Here is a 16,057-nt window from a genome sequence, read left to right as displayed (position 1 = left end):
TCCAGCCTATTATGAGGAGGACCAGAAACCTCACAGAGCTTTAGCCTCTCCCACAACTTCTACCTCTCTAGTTTACGTATAGCCGAGCAGAGAAAAAAAAAAAAGTAGGAAAGACAGAAAGCAGTTTACTAAGTGCAAATGAGAGCTGTTAACCACACCAACCAAAATTGGACAGGGGTTATGGACTCATCAGCCCGAAGGAAGTCAATTTATCGGTAAGTATAAATTTTGTTTTCCTTCTTAGCTGATGAGAGTCCATTGCTTCATAACATGTGGGATACAATACCCAAGCTGAAAGTCCATGATAAAAACGGGAGGGACAAAACTTAGGCAGTTCCTATTTACCAGACACTTCAGCCTGAAAGACTTCCTGCCAAAAACTGTATCATAAGAAGCATAAATGTAAAAATGATAACATTTGGAAAAAGTGTGAGGGGGACACTAAGTTGCTGCAAATCTGTTCCAAGGAGGCATCATCCTTGAAGGCCAAGGAAGTAGATACTTCTCTCGTAGAGTGAGGAGTTACTCTTGTCTGTGGCGGATTTACAACAACCAAATAAGCCTTATGAATAATCTGCTTGAGCCAGGATGCCAGGGCCACTGCCGTAGCTTTCTACCCCTTCCTAGGACCAGTTTGTCTAAAGTCTTTAGTAGGTTGTGAAGTTATCTTTTCTTTGGATTAGGAGGCTTAGGGCACAAAGTAGTAACAACTATTTCCTAATTTATATCTTCTGAAGATACCACATTCGGAAGAAAATCACATTTGGTCCACAGGAAGAAAAACAGAATTTATGTTTACCTGATAAATTACTTTCTCCAACGGTGTGTCCGGTCCACGGCGTCATCCTTACTTGTGGGATATTCTCTTCCCCAACAGGAAATGGCAAAGAGCCCAGCAAAGCTGGTCACATGATCCCTCCTAGGCTCCGCCTACCCCAGTCATTCGACCGACGTAAAGGAGGAATATTTGCATAGGAGAAACCATATGTTACCGTGGTGACTGTAGTTAAAGAAAATAAATTATCAGACCTGATTAAAAAAACCAGGGCGGGCCGTGGACCGGACACACCGTTGGAGAAAGTAATTTATCAGGTAAACATAAATTCTGTTTTCTCCAACATAGGTGTGTCCGGTCCACGGCGTCATCCTTACTTGTGGGAACCAATACCAAAGCTTTAGGACACGGATGAAGGGAGGGAGCAAATCAGGTCACCTAAATGGAAGGCACCACGGCTTGCAAAACCTTTCTCCCAAAAATAGCCTCAGAAGAAGCAAAAGTATCAAATTTGTAAAATTTAGAAAAAGTGTGCAGTGAAGACCAAGTCGCTGCCTTACATATCTGATCAACAGAAGCCTCGTTCTTGAAGGCCCATGTGGAAGCCACAGCCCTAGTGGAGTGAGCTGTGATTCTTTCAGGAGGCTGCCGTCCGGCAGTCTCATAAGCCAATCGGATAATGCTTTTAATCCAGAAGGAGAGAGAGGTAGAAGTTGCTTTTTGACCTCTCCGTTTACCAGAATAAACAACAAACAAAGCCAAAGTTTGTCTGAAAACCTTAGTAGCTGCTAAGTAAAATTTGAGAGCACGAACTACATCCAAGTTGTGCAACAAACGTTCCTTCTTTGAAACTGGATTAGGACACAAAGAAGGCACAACTATCTCCTGGTTAATGTCTTTGTTAGAAACAACTTTTGGAAGAAAACCAGGTTTAGTACGCAAAACCACCTTATCTGCATGGAACACCAGATAAGGAGAAGAACACTGCAGAGCAGATAATTCTGAAACTCTTCTAGCAGAAGAAATTGCAACCAAAAACAAAACTTTCCAAGATAATAACTTAATATCAACGGAATGTAAGGGTTCAAACGGAACCCCCTGAAGAACTGAAAGAACTAGGTTGAGACTCCAAGGAGGAGTCAAAATTTTGTAAACAGGCTTGATTCTAACCAGAGCCTGAACAAAGGCTAGAACATCTGGCACAGCTGCCAGCTTTTTGTGAAGTAACACAGACAAGGCAGAAATCTGTCCCATCAAGGAACTTGCAGATAATCCTTTTTCCAATCCTTCTCGAAAGAAGGATAGACTCTTAGGAATCTTAACCTTGTCCCAAGGGAATCCTGCAGATTCACACCAACAGATATACCAAATTATGTGGTAATTTTCTGGTTACAGGCTTTCAGGCCTGAACAAGAGTATTAATAACAGAATCTGAGAACCCTCGCTTTGATAAGATCAAGCGTTCAATCTCCAAGCAGTCAGCTGGAGTGGGTCGAACGGACCTAGAACAAGAAGGTCTCGTCTCAAAGGTAGCTTCCATGGTGGAGCCGATGACATATTCACCAGATCTGTATACCAAGTCCTGCGTGGCCACGCAGGAGCTATCAAAATCACCGACGCCCTCTCCTGATTGATCCTGGCTACCAGCCTGGGGATGAGAGGAAACGGCGGGAACACATAAGCTAGTTTGAAGGTCCAAGGTGCTACTAGTGCATCCACTAGAGCCGCCTTGGGATCCCTGGATCTGTACCCGTAGTAAGGAACTCTGAAGTTCTGACGAGAGGTCATCAGATCCATGTCTGGAATGCCCCACGGTTGAGTGACTTGGGCAAAGATTTCCGGATGGAGTTCCCACTCCCCCGGATGCAATGTCTGACGACTCAGAAAATCCGCTTCCCAATTTTCCACTCCTGGGATGTGGATAGCAGACAGGTGGCAGGAGTGAGACTCCGCCCATAGAATGATTTTGGTCACTTCTTCCATCGCTAGGGAACTCCTTGTTCCCCCCTGATGGTTGATGTATGAACTTGGCCCTCGCTAGCTGAGGCCAAGCTTTGAGAGCATTGAATATCGCTCTCAGTTCCAGAATATTTATCGGTAGAAGAGATTCTACCCGAGACCAAAGACCCTGAGCTTTCAGGGATCCCCAGACCGCGCCCCAGCCCATCAGACTGGCGTCGGTCGTGACAATGACCCACTCTGGTCTGCGGAAGGTCATCCCTTGTGACAGGTTGTCCAGGGACAGCCACCAACGGAATGAGTCTCTGGTCCTCTGATTTACTTGTATCTTCGGAGACAAGTCTGAATAGTCCCCATTCCACTGACTGAGCAGGAACAGTTGTAATGGTCTTAGATGAATGCGCACAAAAGGAACTATGTCCATTGCCGCTACCATCAAACCTATCACTTCCATGCACTGCGCTATGGAAGGAAGAGGAACGGAATGAAGTATCCGACAAGAGTCTAGAAGTTTTGTTTTTCTGGCTTCTGTCAGAAAAATCCTCATTTCTAAGGAGTCTATTATAGTTCCCAAGAAGGGAACCCTCGTTGACGGAGATAGAGAACTCTTTTCCACGTTCACTTTCCATCCGTGAGATCTGAGAAAGGCCAGGACAATGTCCGTGTGAGCCTTTACTTGAGGAAGGGACGACGCTCGAATCAGAATGTCGTCCAAGTAAGGTACTACAGCAATGCCCCTTGGTCTTAGCACCGCCAGAAGGGACCCTAGTACCTATGAGAAAATCCTAGGAGCAGTGGCTAATCCGAAAGAAAACGCCACGAACTGGAAATGCTTGTCCAGGAATTCAAACCTTAGGAACCGATGATGTTCCTTGTGGATAGGAATATGTAGATACGCATCCTTGAAATCCACCTTGGTCATGAATTGACCTTCCTGGATGGAAGGAAGAAGTGTTCGAATGGTTTCCATCTTGAACGATGGAACCTTGAGAAACTTGTTCAAGATCTTGAGATCTAAGATTGGTCTGAACGTTCCCTCTTTTTTGGGAACTATGAACAGATTGGAGTAGAACCCCATCCCTTGTTCTCCTAATGGAACAGGATGAATCACTCCCATTTTTAGCAGGTCTTCTACCCAATGTAAGAATGCCTGTCTTCTTATGTGGTCTGAAGACAACTGAGACCTGTGGAACCTCCCCCTTGGAGGAAGCCCCTTGAACTCCAGAGAATAACCTTGGGAGACTATTTCTAGCGCCCAAGGGTCCAGAACATCTCTTGCCCCAGCCTGAGCGAAGAGAGAGAGTCTGCCCCCCACCAGATCCGGTCCCGGATCGGGGGCCCGCATTTCATGCTGTCTTGGTAGCAGTGGCAGGTTTCCTGGCCTGCTTTCCTTTGTTCCAGCCTTGCATAGGTCTCCAGGCTGGATTGGCTTGAGAAGTATTACCTTCCTGCTTAGAGGACGTAGCCCTTGGGGCTGATCCGTTTCTGCGAAAGGGACGAAACTTAGGTTTATTTTTGGTCTTGAAAAGACCTATCCTGAGGAAGGGCGTGGCCCTTGCCCCCAGTGATATCAGAGATAATCTCTTTCAAGTCAGGGCCAAAGAGTGTTTTCCCCTTGAAAGGAATGTCAAGCAATTTGTTCTTGGAAGACGCATCCGCTGCCCAAGATTTTAACCAAAGCGCTCTGCGCCACAATAGCAAACCCAGAATTTTTTCGCCGCTAACCTAGCCAATTGCAAGGTGGCGTCTAGGGTGAAAGAATTAGCCAATTTAAGAGCACGAATTCTGTCCATAATCTCCTCATAAGAAGAAGAATTACTAATAATCGCCTTTCCTAGCTCAAACTAGAAACACGCGGCTGCAGTGACAGGGACAATGCATGCAATTGGTTGTAGAAGGGAACCTTGCTGAACAAACATCTTTAGCAGACCTTCTAATTTTTTATCCATAGGATCTTGGAAAGCACAACTATCTTCTATGGGTATAGTGGCGCGCTTGTGTAGAGTAGAAACCGCCCCCTCAACCTTGGGGACTGTCTGCCATCAGTCCTTTCTGGTGTCGACTATAGGAAAACAATTTTATAAATATGGGGGGAGGTACTAAAGGTATACCGGGCCTGTCCCATTCTGTACTAACAATGTACGCCACCCGCTTGGATATAGGAAAAGCTTCGGGGGGCCCCGGGGCCTCTAAGAACTTTTCCATTTTACATAGTGGTTCTGGAATGACCAGATTCACAATCATCCAAATTGGATAACACCTCCTTAAGCAGAGCGCGGAGATGTTCCAACTTAAATTTAAAAGTAATCACATCAGGTTCAGCTTGTTGAGAAATGTTTCCTGAATCTGAAATTTCTCCCTCAGACAAAACCTCCCTGGCCCCCTCAGACTGGTGTAGGGGCCCTTCAGAAACCATATCATCAGCGTTCTCATGCTCTACAGAATTTTCTAAAACAGAGCAGTCGCGCTTTCACTGATAAGTGGGCATATTGGCTAAAATGTTTTTGATAGAATTATCCATTACAGCCGTTAAATGTTGTATAGTAAGGAGTATTGGCGCACTAGATGTACTAGGGGCCTCCTGTATGGGCAAGACTGGTGTAGACGAAGGAGGGGATGATGCAGTACCATGCTTACTCCCCTCACTTGAGGAATCATCTTGGGCATCATTTTTACTAAATTTTTTTATGACATAAAATACATATAGTTAAATGAGAAGGAACCTTGGTTTCCCCACAGTCAGAACACAATCTATCTGGTAGTTCAGACATGTTAAACAGGCATAAACTTGATAACAAAGCACAAAAAACGTTTTAAAATAAAACCGTTACTGTCACTTTAAATTTTAAACTAAACACACTTTATTACTGCAATTGCGAAAAAGTATGAAGGAATTGTTCAAAATTCACCAAAATTTCACCACAGTGTCTTAAAGCCTTAAAAGTATTGCACACCAAATTTGGAAGCTTTAACCCTTAAAATAACGGAACCGGAGCCGTTTTTATATTTAACCCCTTTACAGTCCCTGGAATCTGCTTTGCTGAGACCCAACCAAGCCCAAAGGGGAATACGATACCAAATGATGCCTTCAGAAAGACCTTTCTATGTATCAGAGCTCCACACACATGCAGCTGCATGCCATGCTGTCCTCAAAAACAAGTGCGCCATACCGGCGCGAAAATGAGACTCTGCCTATGCTTTGGGAAAGCCCCTAAAGAATAAGGTGTCTAAAACAGTGCCTGCCGATATTATTATATCAAAATACCCAGATAAAATGATTCCTCAAGGCTAAATATGTGTTAATAATCAATCGATTTAGCCCAGAAAAAGTCTACAGTTTAAATAAGCCCTTGTGAAGCCCTTATTTACAATCGTAATAAACATGGCTTACCGGATCCCATAGGGAAAATGACAGCTTCCAGCATTACATCGTCTTGTTAGAATGTGTCATACCTCAAGCAGCAAGGGACTGCAAACTGTTCCCCCAACTGAAGTTAATTGCTCTCAACAGTCCTGTGTGGAACAGCCATGGATTTTAGTTACGGTTGCTAAAATCATTTTCCTCATACAAACAGAATTCTTCATCTCTTTTCTGTTTCTGAGTAAATAGTACGTACCAGCACTATTTGAAAATAACAAACTCTTGATTGAATAATGAAAAACTACAGTTAAACACTAAAAAACTCTAAGCCATCTCCGTGGAGATGTTGCCTGTACAACGGCAAAGAGAATGACTGGGGTAGGCGGAGCCTAGGAGGGATCATGTGACCAGCTTTGCTGGGCTCTTTGCCATTTCCTGTTGGGGAAGAGAATATCCCACAAGTAAGGATGACGCCGTGGACCGGACACACCTATGTTGGAGAAAGAACCTTCCATGACAACAGTTTAAACTCTAAAATACTGCATGCATAGGTTCAAAAGGAGAACCTTGCAGAACAGAGAAACTAAATTCAAGTTAATAGGAGGAGAAATTGGTCTAACAACAGTACAAATTCTCACCAGGGCTTGAACAAAAGTTTAAACATATGGCAACTTAGCCAACTTTTTGTGAAACAAAACAGTTTATTCGATATCTGACCCTTTAGAGAACTAGTCGATAGGCAGTTATCTAGTCCATCCTGGGAATTTTAAATGATTTTCAAGACAAAATAAATAAATAAAGAAGAACACAAAAGAAAGTAAGCTTTCTAGATGATAAGATAAATTATTTACTTAACTGGCTTACTTGCACGGAGACTTAAGAGGGATATAGCTGTACCTCACTGACGAAGCCCGTAGAAGGCTGAAACGATCATCTGGGGTTGCCGTTTTCCTTGTTCAGATTAGATTTGTCTGGTATTTCGGGGCTGGACTGACCATGTCGACGGGATGAGACTGATATACTACAGGAAAGTTTTCCTCTGTGAAAAGCACAATTGGGTTGAAAGAAGTTACTCCCAGGTGGCAACTGGGCCATATAACAAGCTATTGAGCTGCTGTTCGTTCCTGGCAGAATGCTTTTATTTCTGTTTTACTTGCATAAAGCAAAGTATAGATATCCGAATCAGAGAAAACACTGATCTTAAAGGCCTAAGCGTTTAACCTTCATGCTGTCAAATTCAGCAAACTGAGATCAGGGTGAAACAGAGGTCCTTGAGACAGACGATCCTTTCTTAGGGGTAGGATCTATGTAGGAAGAGAATACATCTGAATTAGGTCTGCATACCAAGTTCTGCAGGCCCATGCCAAAGCTATGAGAATTACTGAAGCTGAATTGTGTTTGATTCTTGAAAGAAGAATAAATTGTGAAAAAAGGAATGCTAAATGAAATATTCAGGGACAAAATCTTAAAGATTTGCAGTCTCTATACTGTATCTGGCACAATATGCTTGAAGCTGTGATTCAGCTTGTACACCATTAGATCTATACATGGCATAACTCATATCCTGTGTCTCATTCGCCCAAAATCCTATGTTAAAAACATAGGTAAAGCTCCTCAGGTGTAAGGCTGTGATCCCCAGCTTTGTAGTACTTGTAAGGAGAGTGCTATTGGATAGCTCCTGGGCTGTGTAATGCCTGAGTTACTTACCTGCACTGAAGCACCCCTTCACTGTGTCTTACCAGCACACAGAGGCCTTTCTCCCTCACAGGTTGCTGATCCAGAAGAGAGCCCATCCAGAGCAAGAAAATATTCTGCAGAGGATACTGCGAATATACCTGTAACCCCTCAGGGGGAGGCTAGGGATGGGTCCCGGCGACGCCTGAGGGCAGTTATGGCTGTTGGATTACCCATTAAGGTAATGGAAAGCACATAACGGAGATAATCATTTCCCCTATTTCACTCAGTCTTCTTAAATCTTCTTGAAATGAGGTTGCCTATGGGTACTGGCTCTCAAGTCAGGTATGAGCCCACAAATCATATGAAAAAAATAATAAAAACTCTTGATAGTAGAGCACCATTGAAATCTTTAACCTGGCTCCTCGGACGCCAAAAAAACAAACAGGAGAGGGAGAGGAGGTGGGAGGGGCTAAAGCTCTGTGAGGGTTCTTGACCTTCTCCTGATAGGCTGGACGATATCCCACGTTATGAAGCTATGGAATCTCATCAGCTAAGAAGGAAAATGCAACTATAATATGACTTTTTTTTATACTATATAGTATAATATACTATAAATATTGAGGCATTACAAAGGCATTTAATCGTTTGTATAAGGAGAGGAAGTGGTAGGGGCAACATGGAGCAGACCTCGGATATTGCTCCTCTTCAATGTGTGTGCTGACACACATGCATGCTAGTTCCTACTGAATAATATATATAATTCATATAATTCATGCCACTATTTGGCCACCAAATACGATCATATACATTTATTTTTATTTTTTAATTTTTATCAGACTTTGGTTATTTACACACAACTACTGCAGTCATATGACAAATAGTTGTAAAAGCTTCTCTGCGATCCCCTTTGCTTTGGAAATGACAATGCCGCTAAGTGCAGCTGCGTACCTTACTCCTTCCAATTCCCCTTTTACCATAGTGTAGCTTCCCATCCCTCCCTTTAACATTTTTTTGTAGCGTAGGGCACCTCCCCCTACCTCCACGCCACCTGACCGCCTCTCCTCCCAACCTCCCGCTGGAACAAGCATTTGATCGTTACCAGTCTCTCCTCCCAACCTCCTGGTGGCACAAGCAGTTGATTGTTACAGACGGTGACACACACAGTGTTACAGTCTGTAACAATCTGGCATATGCCTTCATATGGTAACAGAGCACCGATCGTGCTCTGTTACCATATGAAGACAGAAGCCAGCAACTCAAGCTCTCGGCTGCAGCTTGACAGCCAAGACTGCTGGACTTTGTACCACGTGACGTATATCTAAATCACTGGTGAACAAGCAGATACAGATAAATCTCACCATAATTTACCAGTTATCCCACTCTGTGTGTGCGATGTGATCAGTGATTATAGCATTGATGACCCTGATGATCTCAAGTGATTTAGGGAGGTCATTCTTTTGGACACAAATCTTATGAGCTGTGGATTTAAAGGAACATTAGAGAGTCTACAAGAGAGAAAGAAAGAAAGAAAGAAAGAAAGAAAGAGAGAAAGAGAAAGAGAGAAAGAAAGAGAGAAAGAGAGAAAGAAAGAAAGAAAGAAAGAAAGAAAGAAAGAGAAAGAAAGAAAAAGAAAGAAAGAAAGAAAAAGAAAGAAAGAAAGAAAAAGAAAGAAAGAAAGAAAAAGAAAGAAAGAAAGAAAGAAAGAAAGAAAGAAAGAAAGAGAGAGAGAAAGAGAAAAAGAGAGAGAGAGAAAGAGAAAAAGAGAGAGAATGTAAAGAGACCTCCATCTTTTACTATAGCCATCTAAAAGGGTGCGCTCATAAATTATGGCCACGTCAGCTTAGTATTGGCTGGGAGCAGATACATTTTTTTCTTCTTCTTGGTAAAGGAGAATATGTTATGTAGAATGAGGTGGAAGTGATGCATTACGTTTAATAACTACATGACATTAACATCAATAACACCACAATTTAGCTAATAACGTGATTCAAGCCTTATTCTGCCCAATTGTCGTTGTTTAATATTAATAAATTAGGTCCGTGCTAATATATATATATAGGTAAGTCACTGCTCTCAGATGCTTTTTCAGAACAAGTCTCAACTTCAGCTTTTTTTTTCTAATTTAAAAAAAAAAAAAAGAAGGATTGAGCAACAAGATTTCATAATAAATAAGTGGTAGTGTAATACTATTGTGATTTATACAGACCAGGTCTCAGGGGATTTGTTAAAATACTTTTTTGGGATGGCATTTTGAAGTCTGCAATTTTTTGTACTTGTTTTAACCTCTTGATTTCCAGAAACACACAAAGCATGCGATTTATCAATTTTACTAAATTACACAGGCAATCAAGTGTAACACACAAGAAATTAAACAACATGTTTGATCCCCTTAAAGGATTACTTTCTGTTATAATTTTTAAGCTAAACAACTAACATATTAAAGTTAATAAACATTAATTAAAACCTACTGACCTATATTTTCTCCAAAACGAAGTTTCATAACGTTCTAAAAGTTATATCTTTTATTCGCCGATGATGTCACGTTATCCTGCCCACTATTTTCAGCACTGCATGTTCAAAATACTTAAACCAATAACTTTCGGCTAGATTTGGAGTTTGGCGGTAAAAGGGCTGTTAACGCTCCGCGGGCTTTTTTCTGGCCGCACCATAAATTTAACTCTGGTATCGAGAGTTCAAACAAATGCTGCGTTAGGCTCCAAAAAAGGAGCGTAGAGCATTTTTACCGCAAATACAACTCTCGATACCAGAGTTGCTTACGGACGCGGCCGGCCTCAAAAACGTGCTCGTGCACGATTCTCCCATAGGAAACAATGGGGCTGATTGAGCTGAAAAAAAACCTAACACCTGCAAAAAAGCAGCGTTCAGCTCCTAACGCAGCCCCATTGTTTCCTATGGGGAAACACTTCCTACGTCTGCACCTAACACTCTAACATGTACCCGAGTCTAAACACCCCTAGCCTTACACTTATTAACCCCTAATCTGCCGCCCCCGCTATCGCTGACCCCTGCATTACACTTTTAACCCCTAATCTGCCGCTCCGTAAACCGCCGCCACCTACGTTATCCCTATGTACCCCTAATCTGCTGCCCTAACATCGCTGACCCCTATGTTATATTTATTAACCCCTAATCTGCCCCCCACAACGTCGCCGACACCTACCTACACTTATTAACCCCTAATCTGCCGACCGGACCTGAGCGCTACTATAATAAAGTTATTAACCCCTAATCCGCCTCACTAACCCTATCATAAATAGTATTAACCCCTAATCTGCCCTCCCTAACATCGCCGACACCTACCTTCAATTATTAACCCCTAATCTGCCGACCGGAGCTCACCGCTATTCTAATAAATGTATTAACCCCTAAAGCTAAGTCTAACCCTAACACTAACACCCCCCTAAGTTAAATATAATTTTTATCTAACGAAATAAATTAACTCTTATTAAATAAATGATTCCTATTTAAAGCTAAATACTTACCTGTAAAATAAATCCTAATATAGCTACAATATAAATTACATTTATATTATAGCTATTTTAGGATTAATATTTATTTTACAGGTAACTTTGTAATTATTTTAACCAGGTACAATAGCTATTAAATAGTTAAGAACTATTTAATAGTTACCTAGTTAAAATAATTACAAATTTACCTGTAAAATAAATCCTAACCTAAGTTATAATTAAACCTAACACTACCCTATCAATAAAATAATTAAATAAACTACCTACAATTACCTACAATTAACCTAACACTACACTATCAATAAATTAATTAAACACAATTGCTACAAATAAATACAATTAAATAAACTATCTAAAGTACAAAAAATAAAAAAGAACTAAGTTACAGAAAATAAAAAAATATTTACAAACATAAGAAAAATATTACAACAATTTTAAACTAATTACACCTACTCTAAGCCCCCTAATAAAATAACAAAGACCCCCAAAATAAAAAATTCCCTACCCTATTCTAAAATACAAAAATTACAAGCTCTTTTACCTTACCAGCCCTGAACAGGGCCCTTTGCGGGGCATGCCCCAAGAATTTCAGCTCTTTTGCCTGTAAAAAAAAAACATACAATACCCCCCCCCCCCAACATTACAACCCACCACCCACATACCCCTAATCTAACCCAAACCCCCCTTAAATAAACCTAACACTAATCCCCTGAAGATCTTCCTACCTTGTCTTCACCATCCAGGTATCACCGATCCGTCCTGGCTCCAAGATCTTCATCCAACCCAAGCGGGGGTTGGCGATCCATAATCCGGTGCTCCAAAGTCTTCCTCCTATCCGGCAAGAAGAGGACATCCGGACCGGCAAACATCTTCTCCAAGCGGCATCTTCTATGTTCTTCCATCCGATGACGACCGGCTCCATCTTGAAGACCTCCAGCGCGGATCCATCCTCTTCTTCCGACGACTAGACGACGAATGACGGTTCCTTTAAGGGACGTCATCCAAGATGGCGTCCCTCGAATTCCGATTGGCTGATAGGATTCTATCAGCCAATCGGAATTAAGGTAGGAATTTTCTGATTGGCTGATGGAATCAGCCAATCAGAATCAAGTTCAATCCGATTGGCTGATCCAATCAGCCAATCAGATTGAGCTCGCATTGTATTGGCTGTTCCGAACTGGAGGTCTTCAAGATGGAGCCGGTCGTCATCGGATGGAAGAACATAGAAGATGCCGCTTGGAGAAGATGTTTGCCGGTCCGGATGTCCTCTTCTTGCCGGATAGGAGGAAGACTTTGGACCCTCTTCTGGACTTCTTCAGTGGATGTCTAGCCCCCGCTTGGGTTGGATGAAGATCTTGGAGCCAGGACGGATCGGTGAACCTGGCATGGTGAAGACAAGGTAGGAAGATCATCAGGGGCTTAGTGTTAGGTTTATTTAAGGGGGGTTTGGGTTAGATTAGGGGTATGTGGGTGGTGGGTTGTAATGTTGGGGGGGGGGTATTGTATGTTTTCTTTTACAGGCAAAAGAGCTGAACTTCTTGGGGCATGCCCCGCAAAGGGCCCTGTTCAGGGCTGGTAAGGTAAAAGAGCTTGTAACTTTTTAAATTTAGAATAGGGTAGGGAATTGTTTATTTTGGGGGTCTTTGTTATTTTATTAGGGGGCTTAGAGTAGGTGTAATTAGTTTAAAATTGTTGTAATATTTTTCTTATGTTTGTAAATATTTTTTTATTTTCTGTAACTTAGTTCTTTTTTATTTTTTGTACTTTAGATAGTTTATTTAATTGTATTTATTTGTAGCAATTGTGTTTAATTAATTTATTGATAGTGTAGTGTTAGGTTAATTGTAGGTAGTTTATTTAATTATTTTATTGATAGGGTAGTGTTAGGTTTAATTATATCTTAGGTTAGGATTTATTTTACAGGTAAATTTGTAATTATTTTAACTAGGTAACTATTAAATAGTTCTTAACTATTTAATAGCTATTGTACCTGGTTAAAATAAATACAAAGTTACCTGTAAAATAAATATTAATCCTAAAATAGCTATAATATAAATGTAATTTATATTGTAGCTATATTAGGATTTATTTTACAGGTAAGTATTTAGCTTTAAATAGGAATCATTTATTTAATAAGAGTTAATTTATTTTGTTAGATAAAAATTATATTTAACTTAGGGGGGTGTTAGTGTTAGGGTTAGACTTAGCTTTAGGGGTTAATACATTTATTAGAATAGCGGTGAGCTCCGGTCGGCAGATTAGGGGTTAATAATTGAAGGTAGGTGTCGGCGATGTTAGGGAGGGCAGATTAGGGGTTAATACTATTTATGATAGGGTTAGTGAGGCGGATTAGGGGTTAATAACTTTATTATAGTAGCGCTCAGGTCCGCTCGGCAGATTAGGGGTTAATAAGTGTAGGTAGGTGTCGGCGACGTTGTGGGGGGCAGATTAGGGGTTAATAAATATAACATAGGGGTCGGCGATGTTAGGGGCAGAAGATTAGGGGTACATAGGGATAACGTAGGTGGCGGTCGGCAGATTAGGGGTTAAAAATTTTAATCGAGTGGCGGCGATGTGGGGGGACCTCGGTTTAGGGGTACATAGGTAGTTTATGGGTGTTAGTGTAGTTTAGGGTACAGTAGTTAAGAGCTTTATGAACCGGCGTTAGCCAGAAAGCTCTTAACTCCTGCTTTTTTCAGGCGGCTGGAATCTTGTCGTTAGAGCTCTAACGCTCACTGCAGAAACGACTCTAAATACCAGCGTTAGAAAGATCCCATTGAAAAGATAGGCTACGCAAATGGCGTAGGGGGATCTGCGGTATGGAAAAGTCGCGGCTGTAAAGTGAGCGTTAGACCCTTTAATCACTGACTCCAAATACCAGCGGGCGGCCAAAACCAGCGTTAGGAGCCTCTAACGCTGGTTTTGACGGCTACCGCCGAACTCTAAATCTAGGCCTTTGTGTTTAAATCACCATTTTGAAACCTAGGTATTGTAAACGGATTGGTACAGAGCAAAGGATACCCACGGAGTGGGTTTGGAAAACAATTAAATTTGCAGACAAGATTTCTGATATACGGTAGAGATATGTTAATGAAATGCTATTGATAAAAAGTGTATTTGGGGTAGTTAGTAACAGGCATAGAAAATATTTACTTACAGTGGCCCTTTAAGGACTGAGGTTTTTCCCCAGTTTTTTTGCTCACTATTGGTTTTTACCATAATTATCCACTCTCTTGTTAAAGGGATATGAAATCCCCAAAAAATTCTTTCACAATTCAGATATAGCATACAATTTTAAATAACTTTCCAAATGACTTCTATTATCTAAATTTGCTTCATTCTCTTGGGCTCCGTTGTTGAAAAACATACCTAGGTAGGCTAAGGAACTGTGAGCTAGCTGCTTATTAGTGGCTGCTCATATAAGCCTTGTGTCATTGGCTTACCAATGTGCCCAGCTAGATCACAGTAGTGCATTGCTGCTCCTTTAATCAAGGATACCAAAGGAATGAAGCAAAATTAAATAACATTGGAAAGTTGCTTAAAATTGTATGTTCTATTTGAATTATGAAATAAGTGTGGGGTTTTATGTCCTTTTAAAAAGGGACACTGAACCCACATTTTTTTTTCTTTCGTGATTCAGATAGAGCATTCAATTTTAAGCAACTTTCTAATTTACTCCCATTATCAATTTTTCTTCATTCTCTTGCTATCTTTATTTGAAAAAGAAGGCATCTAAACTAAGGAGCCAGGCAACTTTTGGTTCAGGACTCTGGACAACACTTGTTATTGGTAGGTGAATTTATCCACCAATCAGCAAGAACATGCCAGGTTGTTCACCAAAAATGGGCCGGCATCTAAACTTACATTCTTGCTTTTCAAATAAAAGTTACCAAGAGAATGAAGAAAATTTGATAATAGGAGTAAATTAGAACGTTGCTTAAAATTGCATGCTCTGAATCATGAAAGAAAAATGTTTGGGTTCAGTGTCCCTTTAAGTGCACCCATAAATATAATACAACGTTTTTTTAACACATAAACAGGCTTTTCTTGTGATATTACGGTCTGTCACAATGGACCAACTCTCCCTCTCACAAAGATAAACACTGCCATGATCTGATTTTCAGCTATTGATGCTCTCTCTTAAATTTCACAAATTCCCATGTTCCTCTTCCTGACCATCATCTCCTCACTTGTAACATTACTCTCCCTCCATCTATCCCTTATACCAGACTCCTTAAGCATTAAGTCACTAGACCACTGGTTTTCAAACCTGTTCTCAGGCCTTCCTAACAGGCCACATTTTTAACCCCTTAATGACCACAATGTACCCTGTATGTCACTGGTCGTTAAGTGGTTTTTCAGGACATAATAGCACAAGTCTAGCAAGAACACGCTATCAATGCCCTCCCTCCAGCAGGCTTTGTAGAATAGAGCAGTCTCAATGCTGCTGGCAAGACCGCGCTATAAAACAATCAAGTCCCAAAAAAAGGCCAGTGACATACAGGGTACGTCGCTGGTCCTTAAGGGGTTAAGGTGATCTGAACTAGAGCGCAGGTGAAATAATCAGCTGATTAGTAAACATGGTTATTTTACCTGCTCTCATCCAAGAAAATCTAGAAAACCTGGACTGTTGGGAAGGCCTGAAGACAGGTTTGAAAACCAGTGCATTAGACAAACAACAACTCTCAAATCTCAGTCCTCTTCCATCTCATCCTTTTCCTGGCCTGACCAATCTGTCAACTGCACTCTTAAATCAGTCATTGACAATGTGGCCCCTCCTACCATAGCTGCAAATCA

At 41.3% G+C, this 16,057-nt stretch overlaps 1 protein-coding gene across 2 annotated transcripts in view; it reads right to left on the bottom strand.

Annotated features, from left to right (window-relative positions):
• MTFR1 (mitochondrial fission regulator 1) overlaps nt 1-16,057 on the bottom strand; it is a 202,670-nt gene that overhangs the window by 172,825 nt on the left and 13,788 nt on the right. The gene's annotated exons all lie outside the window — the stretch shown is intronic.

The sequence above is a fragment of the Bombina bombina genome, chromosome 5, assembly GCF_027579735.1.
Source record: "Bombina bombina isolate aBomBom1 chromosome 5, aBomBom1.pri, whole genome shotgun sequence".
Lineage (NCBI taxonomy): Eukaryota > Metazoa > Chordata > Amphibia > Anura > Bombinatoridae > Bombina > Bombina bombina.
The sequence above is the reverse complement of the archived record's forward strand: the minus strand, read 5'-3'. Positions and strand labels throughout refer to the sequence as shown.